The 11973-nt window shown below is 42.2% G+C and overlaps 1 pseudogene across 1 annotated transcript in view; it reads left to right on the forward strand.

The window, feature by feature from the left end:
• LOC308264029 (zinc finger protein ZPR1-like) overlaps positions 1-9342 on the forward strand; it is a 96657-nt pseudogene extending 87315 nt beyond the window's left edge. Inside the window, exons 3-4 of the transcript in view lie at positions 7925-8707; positions 8750-9342. The product of the transcript in view is annotated as a zinc finger protein ZPR1-like (transcript). The remainder of the gene's footprint in view (positions 1-7924; positions 8708-8749) is intronic.
• The last annotated feature ends 2631 nt before the right edge of the window (positions 9343-11973 follow it).

Genomic DNA, 11973 nt, shown 5'->3' on the forward strand with positions numbered 1-11973 from the left:
TAAAGAACAACAACAAAAAAAAAAAAAACCTCTTACAGCATTTCTAAAATCACCTGAGATTCTCTTGAATCTTTATTTCACTGAGATGAAATTCAGGACATTATTAGGTCTTGCACTATGTGATGTTTAAATGTTCATTCACTTTGTTTCTTCCAGTAACCCTTTAAAAGCCCTTAGTTTTCACTGTATAAAACCACCCATGATAAGGAACATTTTTAGATTCTCATTCCAAGGCAAGAGCATATACACTAAACATGCCAGATAAAATACTCATTTTTTGTAGCCTGAGGTTTTAAAGAAATTATTATTCCCTAAATCGGAAAGTCAGGTGATAGGTTTAAAGTAAACATTATACATCATCTTTTGTCTCTTTGTATATTTATCTCTGCATGAAATCTTTCTTGGTAAAATATTTGTTAAGTAACTATACTAGCTAAGAAGATTTTTATTTATGTATTCATTTAATTGTTTGCCTAAAGATTAAAAAAAACAGGAGAAAGAGGGTGAATAAAAATGAGAAGGGAAGGGTTGAGTTCTTCAAAATTACATTAATCTTCTGTTTATTAGTTTGTTTTAATTGGGATAAAATTATACATATTTATAATATATGTGGTGATGTTTCATTACATGTACATTATGTAATGTTCAAATCAGAGTAAATACACATCTCCTGAAATATGTATTCATATTCTATGTATGTATGTATTTTGCAGGAAAAATATGTAATTTCTTGTAGCTTTTTGAAATATACAGTACATTATTATTATCTACAGTCACTCTACAGAAGTTTTTACTTTCAAGTAACATAATACCATTTCTTTTCTTAAAGCCATATGAAGAGAAAAGAAACAAAACTATTCTTTCTCTTGGAAAAAAAAAAGCAATGCAAATTATGGAAAATTGGAGAGTGGAGTCAATTTTAGCTGAAAAATAATTTCTGATAGCCTGAACATGAGGAAAATCTATTCAGAGGTTGTACATGCCAACCTCTTGTATTCAAGTGAACTCTGAACATGTAAGACATGGGGAAGGATGAATGCTTTATCCATCACCAGTGATTAGAGGGCTCCAAGGTTAAATATGGCCTACACACCTCCATTGTGACTGACTACATCGGAAGACAGCTGCTGCCCTGGTTGTACTGCTGTGAAAGACTTCTCTGAATACTGTTTGCTTTTGCTTAGAACCTTCTAATCTGCATTGTAATTTAGTGTGCTTTCTGCCACAGTCACTGTCCCATGATCGCAGACATTATATAAGAAAAATTAATTTTAACATGTCAAAGTTTGGCACCCAACTAAAGAGTGCCTCTTATTTCATATTCATGAATCTTTATTTTGAGACTTTCTAGAAAATGATTGCAATATTTCTTTGTTCCACTCTTTCAAAACACAACAATGATATAGCCAAACAATATTTTTAAGCTGATATTTATAGTAGATGACCACTCCATGTTGCTTCCAAGCTTATAAAATGTGTTCCTATTCCACTGATGTCTTTTCAGTTCAAAAGTATAGATATGAGAAAACATTAGTATTCCAAGATTTTCACAATGAAACAGTTTCAGACTTAAGAAAACTATTGAATTATTCAGAAGCAAACAGCTGGCCTGGCCTTGGTTGTAACACTCATCTCCAAACAAACTATATTCCAGAGCAAGCAAGTGGGGACTAAAAGACAATTTGACCACATACTTATGAGGAGAGTTTTGAGGGTTTATTGTATACCAGAAACATTGCTAACCACTTTACATGTCTCCTTTTACCTCACACATGCAACAACCACATGGGTAAGATGCTATTTCTATATCTACCTCAGAGATGAGAAAATTTAAGTTGAAAGTCCAAAACTCGTGAGGCAAAAGTACAGTGATAACTCAGTCAAAAAGCAATTTTAAAAATCTCAATCTCTTAAAAGAAAGTTTATAAATACTTTAACCAACTTATTTTGATTATATTTTCTTGTTATATTTACTCAAAACTGTTACTTTTGCAAAAATGTTTAATCGTAAAATAACTTTCAATAGAGACAAATACAAGTTTTAAGTAATTTGAAGGTATTTTATTTCAGATTAATGTCAACATCATTTTTTCTTAGCAGTATATATAATACAAGAATATCTCATAATTTATGAATTTTATTTTCAATAAATTTCACTTCTAATCTATTAAACTCTTAGTATTTTAACAAATTTAACATCACCATAGAGAAAAATGGATTCAAAAGGAAAAATTAGACTATTGACATCTGTTTTTTTTTATTTCTTCTTATCTCAAGGATAGGAGGATGGCCAGATGAATATGTCTATAAAATCTAATATTTGAATCGCTGAAGAATGTCAGTTTATAAACAGCTCAAAAGAGAAGAAATGTGTTCCTTGTTGACAAAGGCCATCACTTGACTCTATTCTCCAAAAGCACTAGAAACTCTATGAATGCCTGGGATATGTTCTGTGAGGTTATGTGCTCGAGTCCCAGGGTTGATGAACATCTTTCAACTAACTGAATATAAAATCCAAGAGTCACCAGAGTTTCACACCATCTTGTCCCAATATTCTTACTTTGTAGTTTGCAAATGTTTATATTTTCATTTGTAAAATATTATTTGATTTTTGTGTTTGTGATGTCTAATACTGCTGTCAAATCATAAATCTGGAAGCAGAAGATTATTATATGTTTAAGACCTAGAATAATGCCAAGTATATAGTAATGATTTCATCGATATTTGTAGAATTGAAGAAAATACTACTTTTTAAATTATTTATCTAGATATAGAGGAGGGGCAAGATGGCGGCGGCCATGGCTGCAGTGGTGACCACAGCCGCAGAATAGGACATGCATTCCTCAGAAAAGCCTTGGACACCAGATTTTGGTTTAATATCTGATTGGGACAACTTAACGGGGCATTTCCAGCCATGACTTCCTATCTAGAAAACAGGAGAGAGAGTAGATATTAGAAGCAAGATGACAACGAGGTGCCCGCCATGCAAGAAAAGTGATTTTTGAAAGAACATCCCAGAAGAAGATTAGAGAAAAGACTGCTTCAGCCGCTCATGCTGGGGAACTCTTAACAACATACTTTGTAAGAAAAATGATCCGGGTGTAGTGGAGAGAGCCCAGCAGTGCCGAGCAGGAAGCCCAGTTTCGCGTCCTGGGGAGCTCAGTGCGCCTGGCTGCTGCGCTCCTCTGTGCTGCACTGGGGGCCGTGGTGTGCTCAGAACAGCAGATCCTGCTCTACACAGTTAGGCTGTGGCCTTCACTCTTGGAGGGGAGATAAAATCCATTGCTGCTGAGTGCTCAATCTCACAACCTCTTCAAAACACACATACTGCCTTCTTCTATTAAAAATATTGGAGAAGGGCCAAGATGGTGGCAGTGGCAGCCAGTATTCAGGAGATGCAGACAAATCCTATCCAATCCACCTTGAACTTTTGGAAAAAAATCTCTGCGAAGGGGAGCTGCTCCTGCCACACATGTTTAGGAATTCTGGACATCATACCATTTAAGGAAGGTGCTCAGGGGAGAACCAGGGGGGCAGCGATGGAGGCAGGGGCAGCAGCGGCAGCCAGTATTTGGGAAAGGCAGGGATCCAATCCAATCCACCTTAAACTTTTGGAGAAGTTGCCCCAAAGGTAGACTGTTACTGCTGTGCATGCACGGGAATTCTGAACAATATGCTGTGCGGGTAAGTTGTTTGGGAGAAGAACCAAGACAGCAGCAGTGGCCAGTAGTTGGGAAAGGCAGAGATCTGATCCAATTCATCTTAAACTTTGGAAGAAATCTTCCCAAAGGTAGGCTGCTACCCCCACGCATGCTCAGGAATTCCGGACAACATGCTGTGTGGGAAAAGTGGGAGAGAACTGAGATAGTGATAGTGGTGGCAGAGGTTGCCAGTAATTGGGAGAGGCAGAGATCTGATCCAATCCACCTTGATCTTTTGAAGAAATCTCCCAAAGGTAGACTGCTACCACCAGTCAAGCTCAGGAATTTTCAACAACATGCTGTGTGAGAAAAGTGTGTGAGAGAGAACTGAGGTGGGAATAGCAGCGGCAGTGGCAGTGGCCAGTAATTGGGAGAGGCAGAGATCTGATCTAATTAACCTTGATCTTTTGGAGAAATCTCCCCAAAGGTAGACTGCTACCACTGCAAATCCTCAGGAATCTGGACAATATTCTGTGTGGGAAAGTTCTTTGGGAGAGAACCAAGACTGCAGTGGCAGCCAGTAGTTGGGAGAGGCAGAGATCCGATCAAATTCACCTTGAACTTTGGAAGAAATCTCCCCAAAAGTTGGCTGCTACCACTGCACATGCTCAGGAATTCCAGACAATCTGCGGTGTGGGAAAAGTGTGTGTGAGAGAACTGAGATGGTGATAGTGGCAGCAGAGGCCGCCAGTAATTGAGAGAGGCAGAGATCTGATCCAATCCACCTCGATCTTTTGAAGAAATCTCCCCAAAGGTAGAATGCTACCACTGCACATGCTCAGGAATTTGGGACAACATGCTGTGTGAAAAAGGTGCTTGAAAGAGAACTGAGATGGCCGTGGCAGTGGCAGCTATTTCCAGTATTGGGGAGAGGCAGAGATCCAATCCAATCCACCTTAAACTTTTGAAGAAATCACCCCAAAGGTAGACTGTGACTCCCGCACATACTTGGGAATTCTGGAAATCATGCTGTGTGGGTAAAGTGTTCAGGAGAGAACTGAGATGGTGATGGCGGTGGTGGTGGCAGCAGCAGTGACCAGTGTTTGGAGAGACAGACAGATCCAGTCCAATCCACCTTGAACTTTTAAGAAAATCTCCCCAAAAGTAGACTGCTCTCACCCCATATGTGGGGTAATTCTGGACAACATGCTAAGTGGTAAAAGTGTTTGGGGTGTATCAAAGGGAACCCTGCATAGCTGGGTTGGGCCACCATGCTGCATGTTCTGGGAGACATCAACCCTCATGGCCACCGCGCTCCTCTGAGCAGTGTAGGAGGCCAGGGTCCACAAGCAGCAGCAGGGCCTGCCTGCTCTCTGTAGTAAAGCTGTGGACCTCTGCCTTTGGAGGGAAGACAAAATGCATTGCCACGAGGTATTCAAGCTCCCAGTTTTTGCAAAAGACATGTACTGCTTTCTCATATTAAAAAAAAGGAAGAAAAAAGGGAACATCTGTAGATGACATGATCACAGTGACAGAGACCAGAGTCCACAGCACAGTGAAGCTGGTGCTGGGTCTCTGAGGCCAGGATAGAAGCCTGCCAGGAGACAAGGCCAGTGCCGGGGCCAGCAAAGCCTGGATAGGGGACTGTGGTGCCGCAAGGCCAGTGCCAGGGCCAGGGCAAGGAGGCCAGGATTGGAGCCTGCTGGGCAGTGAAGTCAGGGTCAGGGCCTGTGAGGCTGGGATCTGAGCCTGCTGTGCAGTGAGTCCAGTGCCGGGGTCTGCGATGCTGGGATTAATCGGAGCCTGCTTTGTGGCAAGGCTGGTGCTGGGCCAGCGAGACTGGATCGGAGCCTGCCATAAGGCAAGGCCAGTGCTGGGGCCAGTAAGGCCAGGATAGGAGCCTGCCATAAGGTGAGGCTGGTGTGGGGCCAGGGAGGCCAGGATTGGAGCCTGGCATACAGAGAGGCTGGTGCCAGGGCCAGTGAGGCTGGCATTAGAGTCTGCCATGAACCAATGCCAGTGCTGGGGACTCTGAAGCCGGGATCATTGGAGCCTCCCATGTGGCGAGGCCGGTACTGAGCCCAGTGAGCCTGGGATCAGAGCCTGCTGTGAGGCAAGGCCAGTGCAAGGGCCTGCCAGGCTGAGATTGGAGCCTGCCATGAGGCAAAGCCACTGCTGGGGCCTCAGAGCCTGCCATGCAGTGAGGCCGGTGCTTGGGTCAGCAAGGCCAGGATAGGAGCCTGTCATAAGGCAAGGCCGGTGCTGGGGTCTCCAAGGCCAGGATAGGAGACTGCCATGCGGTGAGGCCGGTGCCGGCGCTAGCAAGGCCGGGATTGGAGCCTGCCATGTTGTGAGGCTGGTGCTGGGGCCAGTGAGGCCAGCATTGGAGCCTGCCATGATGTAAGGCCAGTGTTGGGGCCTCCGAGGCTGGGATCAGAGCCTGCCATGCAGTGAGGCCGGTGCCAGGGCCAGTGCGGCCAGCATAGGAGCCTGCCATAAGGCAAGGCTGGTGCTGGGGCCTCCGAGGCTGGGATAAGAGCCTGCCATGCAGTGAGGCCAGTGTTGGGGCCAGCGAGGCCAAGATAGGAGCCTGCTGTAAGGCAAGGCCGGTGCTGGGCCTCTGAGGCTGGGATTGGAGCCTGCTGTGTGGCGAGGCCGGTACCAGGGCCTGCGAGACTGGGATAGGAGACTGCCATAAGGCAAGGCCGGTGCTGGAGCCTCCAAGGCTGGGTTTGGAGCCTGTCAGGCAGCGAGAGCAGTGCTAGGGCCAGTGAGGCTGGAATCGGAGTCTGCTATGAGGTGAGGCCAGTGCCGGGACCTTTGAGAGTGGGATTGGAGCCTGCAATGCAGCATCCACAAGGAAATATCACAGAAAATAAAAAATCAAATGTTTCTCCCAATATGTAAAACCTAGGAAGAAATGAGCAATAGGAGAAAATCTGGTTGAAGAAAAGGCCCTATGGAGAAGCAATTAAGGGGACCTATCAGAGGGGATGGAAGGGGAGAAGATGATGTATTTAAAAAAATATACCAAAGTCAATCAATAAATCAAGCATGGGATTGAAGAAGGGGGATGGAATGGGATGGGGATTGGATAAAGGCTAATTAGGTGATGTGTGCTTGTATATCCTTACAAATCTTGTTTCCATTGAGATGTTTGACTACAATGCACCAAAAAAATATATTAAAAGAAAAAAAAATTGCTTATCTAGTTACAGACCACCTTTCACAGATTTAGATTTGCTGATCTAAAACTGTAGAATAATCTTAGACACCACACATGGTAGGTGGCATTGTAGAGGCCTGAAGACCAATGGGTTCAGAGGTTCAGAGTCTTGTTGCTCCCTAACTGGAAAAAATTTTGGCAATGACACTCTTTCTAAGCTTCATTTTAACCTCTATAAAATAGAGACAATAAAAATAATCATCTCAAATTTTTTTAAAAGATTCATTTAAGTAGCATATATTTAGCATGCATCTTACATAAAATAGGGCATGTTATAATCATTCTATAAACTTTGCCTACTATTATTATTGTTATTGTTAGAGTCCCAAAAGAAAATGAATTAAAATAAAATGGTTCAAGCTAAGAGACATTCATGACAGATAAGAAACAGCTTTGGGCACAATCAGGAAGTCAACAGGAGCTATTGGAGTAAGCAGCAAGTATCCTATGGAAGAAAATATGGGTCCTGGACTCCAGTGATAGGAAGCCAAGAGAGGAGTTTGATAGTCAGAAACTATAATCTAGAAAGAATGCAAGCACCAAAGAGAAGGGAGGCTCCAAAGACAGAAAGGAGCTGGTAGGCAATCTCTTTCTCCATCCATTCTCCAATATCTTGTCAGTGCTGCCCATTATTTGAACAGAACTGGTGTTGCAATTGAGTTAACCCTTTGGGAAATTAAGCAAAGTAGACACAAAAAAGATTAAGTTTAAAGGACAGGGGTAGCCGGGCGTGGTGGTGCACGCTTGTAATCCCCGCGCTTGGGAGGCAGAGACAGGAGGATCGCGCAGGTTCGAAGCCAGCCGCGCGCGCTGGCTTAGGAGACCCTGTTTCCAAATAAAAAAAATGTAAAAATAGGTCTGGGAGTGTAGCCCGGAGGTAGAAGGGCTTCCAGGAACCCCAGTACCACCAAAATAAATAAATAAATAAATAAAGGACAGGGGTAATAAATAAATACACTGTCACACCCATGTTAGGATATAATAGAAAATTATTTTTTCTGCAAACCTCTCTCTCCTGAAGTTCACCAGTTCCTATGTAAATTAGCATAGTTTTTAGGGCTGTGGAGCTCAGGCCCCTGAGGTTGCCAAACCCCCCTCACTCTCTACTTCCCCCCGGTTGCAGCCACCTGGCACTTGTTCCGGCCCATTAACACCGAAGACAAGGAGCTGCAGCCAACGGAGATCTAGTTGCTCTGCATGAACTGTTACTGCAAAGGCATGATATGCCTCCTGCTAACCAAGATCCCTTCTTCAGAGAAATAATAGTGAGCTCCTTCTCCTGTGAACACTGTGGCTGGAACAATACTGAGATCCAGTGCAGGGTCCAGAACCAGGGAGTGTGCTACACTTTGACTGTGAGGGGCCTGGAGGACATGAACAGAGAAATGATGAAGACTGACTCTGCCAGCACCAGGATACTTGAACTGCATTTTGAAATTGCAGCTTTTAGCCAAAAGGGAGCTCTGAACACTGTAAGGATTTCTCAGCAGTGATTTACTGGCTTGGGACAAGATCAGCCTACAAGAAGGGTGAACGAAGAAGCTGTAGCCGAAAGAATTGATGAGTTCATTGTCAAACTGAAAAAGTTAAAGAGGCATCTTCTTTTACTCTGATCATTGATGATCCCTAAAAAATAGCTTTGTAGAAAATCCACATGCTCCCCCAGAAAGATTACGCCCTGGTGATCACACACTGCAATTGGACCCAGCAGCAGCAAGAGATGCTGGGGCTCCAAGCTGAAAGACCAGAAGAGAAGCTGGAAGTGGAAGATCTCAGAAATGAAGTGCTCCAGTTTAACACAAACTGCCCAGAATGCAATGCTCTTGCTCAGACCAACATGAAACTAGGTTATTTTTGTTCCCCTGGAAGCAAATTTCATTAGCTCCATCTTCCAGAAATCCTTCACTTTAAGGAGGCTATCATCAAGGCCACCAACTGTGAAATCCAGAGGAGCAGTAGATCCCTTGGGCACCGGGATCGCCCTTCACATTAGAGACCCCTCAGATATGACCAGAGACCTCCTGAAGTCTAAGACCAGTAATGTGGAAATCCCAGAGCTGGAAATTAAACTGGAAATGGTGCCCTCAGGGGAAAGTTCACCAGTTAAAATGGCTACTAAAGAAGATCCAGGAACTGGTAACCATGAACCCTTTCACACTGGGCAACAGTTCTAATCCTGCCCAATCGGAGAAACTGCAGTTCAGCCAGAAGTTGGACCAGATCATTGCGGGTACCATGAAGATCCACTTCATTATGAATGATCCAGCAGGAAATGGTTACTTTCAGAATGTGTATGCACCTGAAGAGGACCTGGAGATGAAGGTGGAACATTACAAGTGTACCTTTGACCAAAACGAGGAGCTTGAGCTCAATGACATGAAGACAGAAAGCTATGAGGCAGGCCTGGCCCCACAGCAATGGCAGTGGGTGACTCATAGGCCAGCTCAGCGCTGCTCATACTGCAGTTATTACTGACAGGTTGGGTCCCTCCCTGCAGGGGCGGGACCTTAGAAAAGGAGGAGACTCTGCTGGGCAATATTGTGAGACAGGCAATATCACGAGAGGGGCAGTGTTTCCACGCGTAGCCCCACCCACAAGACGTAAACCTTAAAATGAAGGGCATTTTCCTTTCCAGTGTAGGAGGAGCTCGGAGGTCTCCAGGAGCGGTCCAGCCCCTATCCCCGAGAGAAGACCACATTAAAATTCTTTTCTACAGGTCTCTCTGGCCTTTTTATTGCGCCTAAAAAAAACTAATAATTACTGTGTGAAGGAAGCTGGGAGTGCCTTCCTTCAGCCCTTGTTGAAGCTGGGAGGACACCTGGTCTGTGTCAGAGATCTAGCTACACTTTCTAAACAGCTGGTGATGCATATGTAAACCCGTTGTGTTATCAGCCTTATTTTAGAGGTTTTAAATGAGCCTGGGAAGAAACCCAGGGACCCTGGAACTGTTGTGATCACTTTTTTCCTGTTAGGTCTTTACCCTCCCTCCACACAGTGCTCTGTCCTCTAGGGTTGAACTCTGAGGGTGGCAAAGACCTAGCTGGGATAGGGAAGTTGGTTTTGCCCATGAAAAGTGCTGGCTTTCAACAGGAAGTCTTCTTGGGGGTGTCAGCAGAGGTGAAAGAGCTTGTCATTAAAATAATGGTTTTCAGCCGGGTGTGTTGGCACACTTATCGCGCAGGTTTGAAGCCAGCCTCAGCTACTGAGTGAGGCTCTCAGCAACTTAGTGAGACCCTGTTTCCAAATAAATTATAAAATAGGTATGGGAGTATAGTCCGGAGATAGAAAAGCCCCTGGGTTCCACCCCCAGTACCACCAATACACAAACAAGCAAACAAACAAATAAATAAAATCATGGTTTTCAGACAAAAATAAATAAATTTACATGGTTTGCATGATAATAAATTAATTTCCCCACTAATAATATTTGTACAAATTACCTAGAGAAATCAAGTTTGAGTTTAATTTGAATCTGCAAAAAATGTAACTTAAAAAGCCTTCTTGTGACTATTTCAGCTCAGCTTGGAGAATTATTTGACTTTCTCTAAGACTGGCCCTTTTTGAAAGAAAAATGAACTACAATCCAAATAGATGACCAGTGTGTGTATATGGGTTAAACCACACAAAAAACACAAAATCCCTGAACACTTTTTCTTGGGACTCTTTTTTGGCACTCTAAAGCTATCTGAGGTCCTGCACACAGCAGTACTGCCTCGGAGAAGCATGATTGGCAGTTTTAGTTAGTGAGATGCTGTCATTTGGAATTCCAGCTAAATAATCTCCTTTAGAGCCTTAGATTGGGCAAGTACCTAGATATATCACTAGGACATTACAATTCACAAGCCCTCAAGAAAGGGAAACATCTAATTAAAACACATAAATATCTCTACATTAAAATTACTATCATATGTCCTCAAAATTGCATATCATATTGGATTTTGCCCACTTTTTTCTCCCTACCCATTTATTATTTCTGTATCACCAATGCATTTATTCTGACAGTTGTCACTGTGAACTCCTTCTAGGCCATCATATGCTTTTACTTTGGAATTCCATTAATGTAACCAAAAGAGACCAAAAAAAAGTTGACATTACTTTGTGAGACAATGACTGTGATCAATTATCTGGACATATCCATATTATTTTTATAAATAAATCACTACTTCATTGTACAACATTTTATTGTTCATTTTTGGCTTTCTTTGGTATACTTCTTAATTTAATTACTGAAGATCAAAGCATGAAACAATAGCCTTTTAAAGATTTAGGAATTAATCAAAATGCTAATGACCAAATAACTGACCTAGTCATTTCTTCTTTCCATACCTATCTATGTCATATAATGTGCCATATAGTGGTCAGCCAGGATTGTGTCCAAATATGAAAGCAATTGATTTATTAGTGAGTCGCTATTCTAGGTTTCTAATTAATAAATTTTCTGTGTGTAATACAATCTTATGCACTAAAAGTAACTCCTGATTAATAAGAAAGAGTTTATTAACTATCTCAAGTCCATATTCATGTAAAAACTTAAAGTTTTTCCAGATTTCAACATAGAACAGAAGAGAGCTCTTGAGGTTACATCTAACTAAATAACTAATCATATCAGTAACTCCCATTAACATTAGTAAATGATCTTTTCAGTAACAACTGTGTTTAAACCTTTATTTCCTATATCTCCAAAATATAAACCTATAGATAATAAAGAAAACTAGAGTCAATTTCATGCATGTCCCCTGTAGGTCCAGATCTGGTACATGTGTTTTTATCTGAATTATTAAGTTGACATAAGCTCTTCTACTAACTGAAAGATGTATGGGATTGGATTTCTTCCTATTCTTTGGATTTGCCTCAATCAGGAGGGAAATAATAAAATAAACACATGTGCCATTTAAAGTCTCCCAAGAAGAGGAGGTGTTGATTCATTTTAGCAAATATCTGTTGAGTTTAAGGATTGTAATTCCTATGGATTACACTTCAGACACATTTATAAACATTTGCACAATCCTACCTGGTACATAAATTATAAATATGCTTTTTACTCACCTAGATCACCTAGATTGTTTTTTCTACAAAATGTGTCTTGCTTTATTTCTTCATTTAGTG

Source organism: Muscardinus avellanarius, assembly GCF_963383645.1.
Source record: "Muscardinus avellanarius genome assembly, chromosome: 6".
NCBI classification, from domain to species: Eukaryota; Metazoa; Chordata; class Mammalia; order Rodentia; family Gliridae; genus Muscardinus; species Muscardinus avellanarius.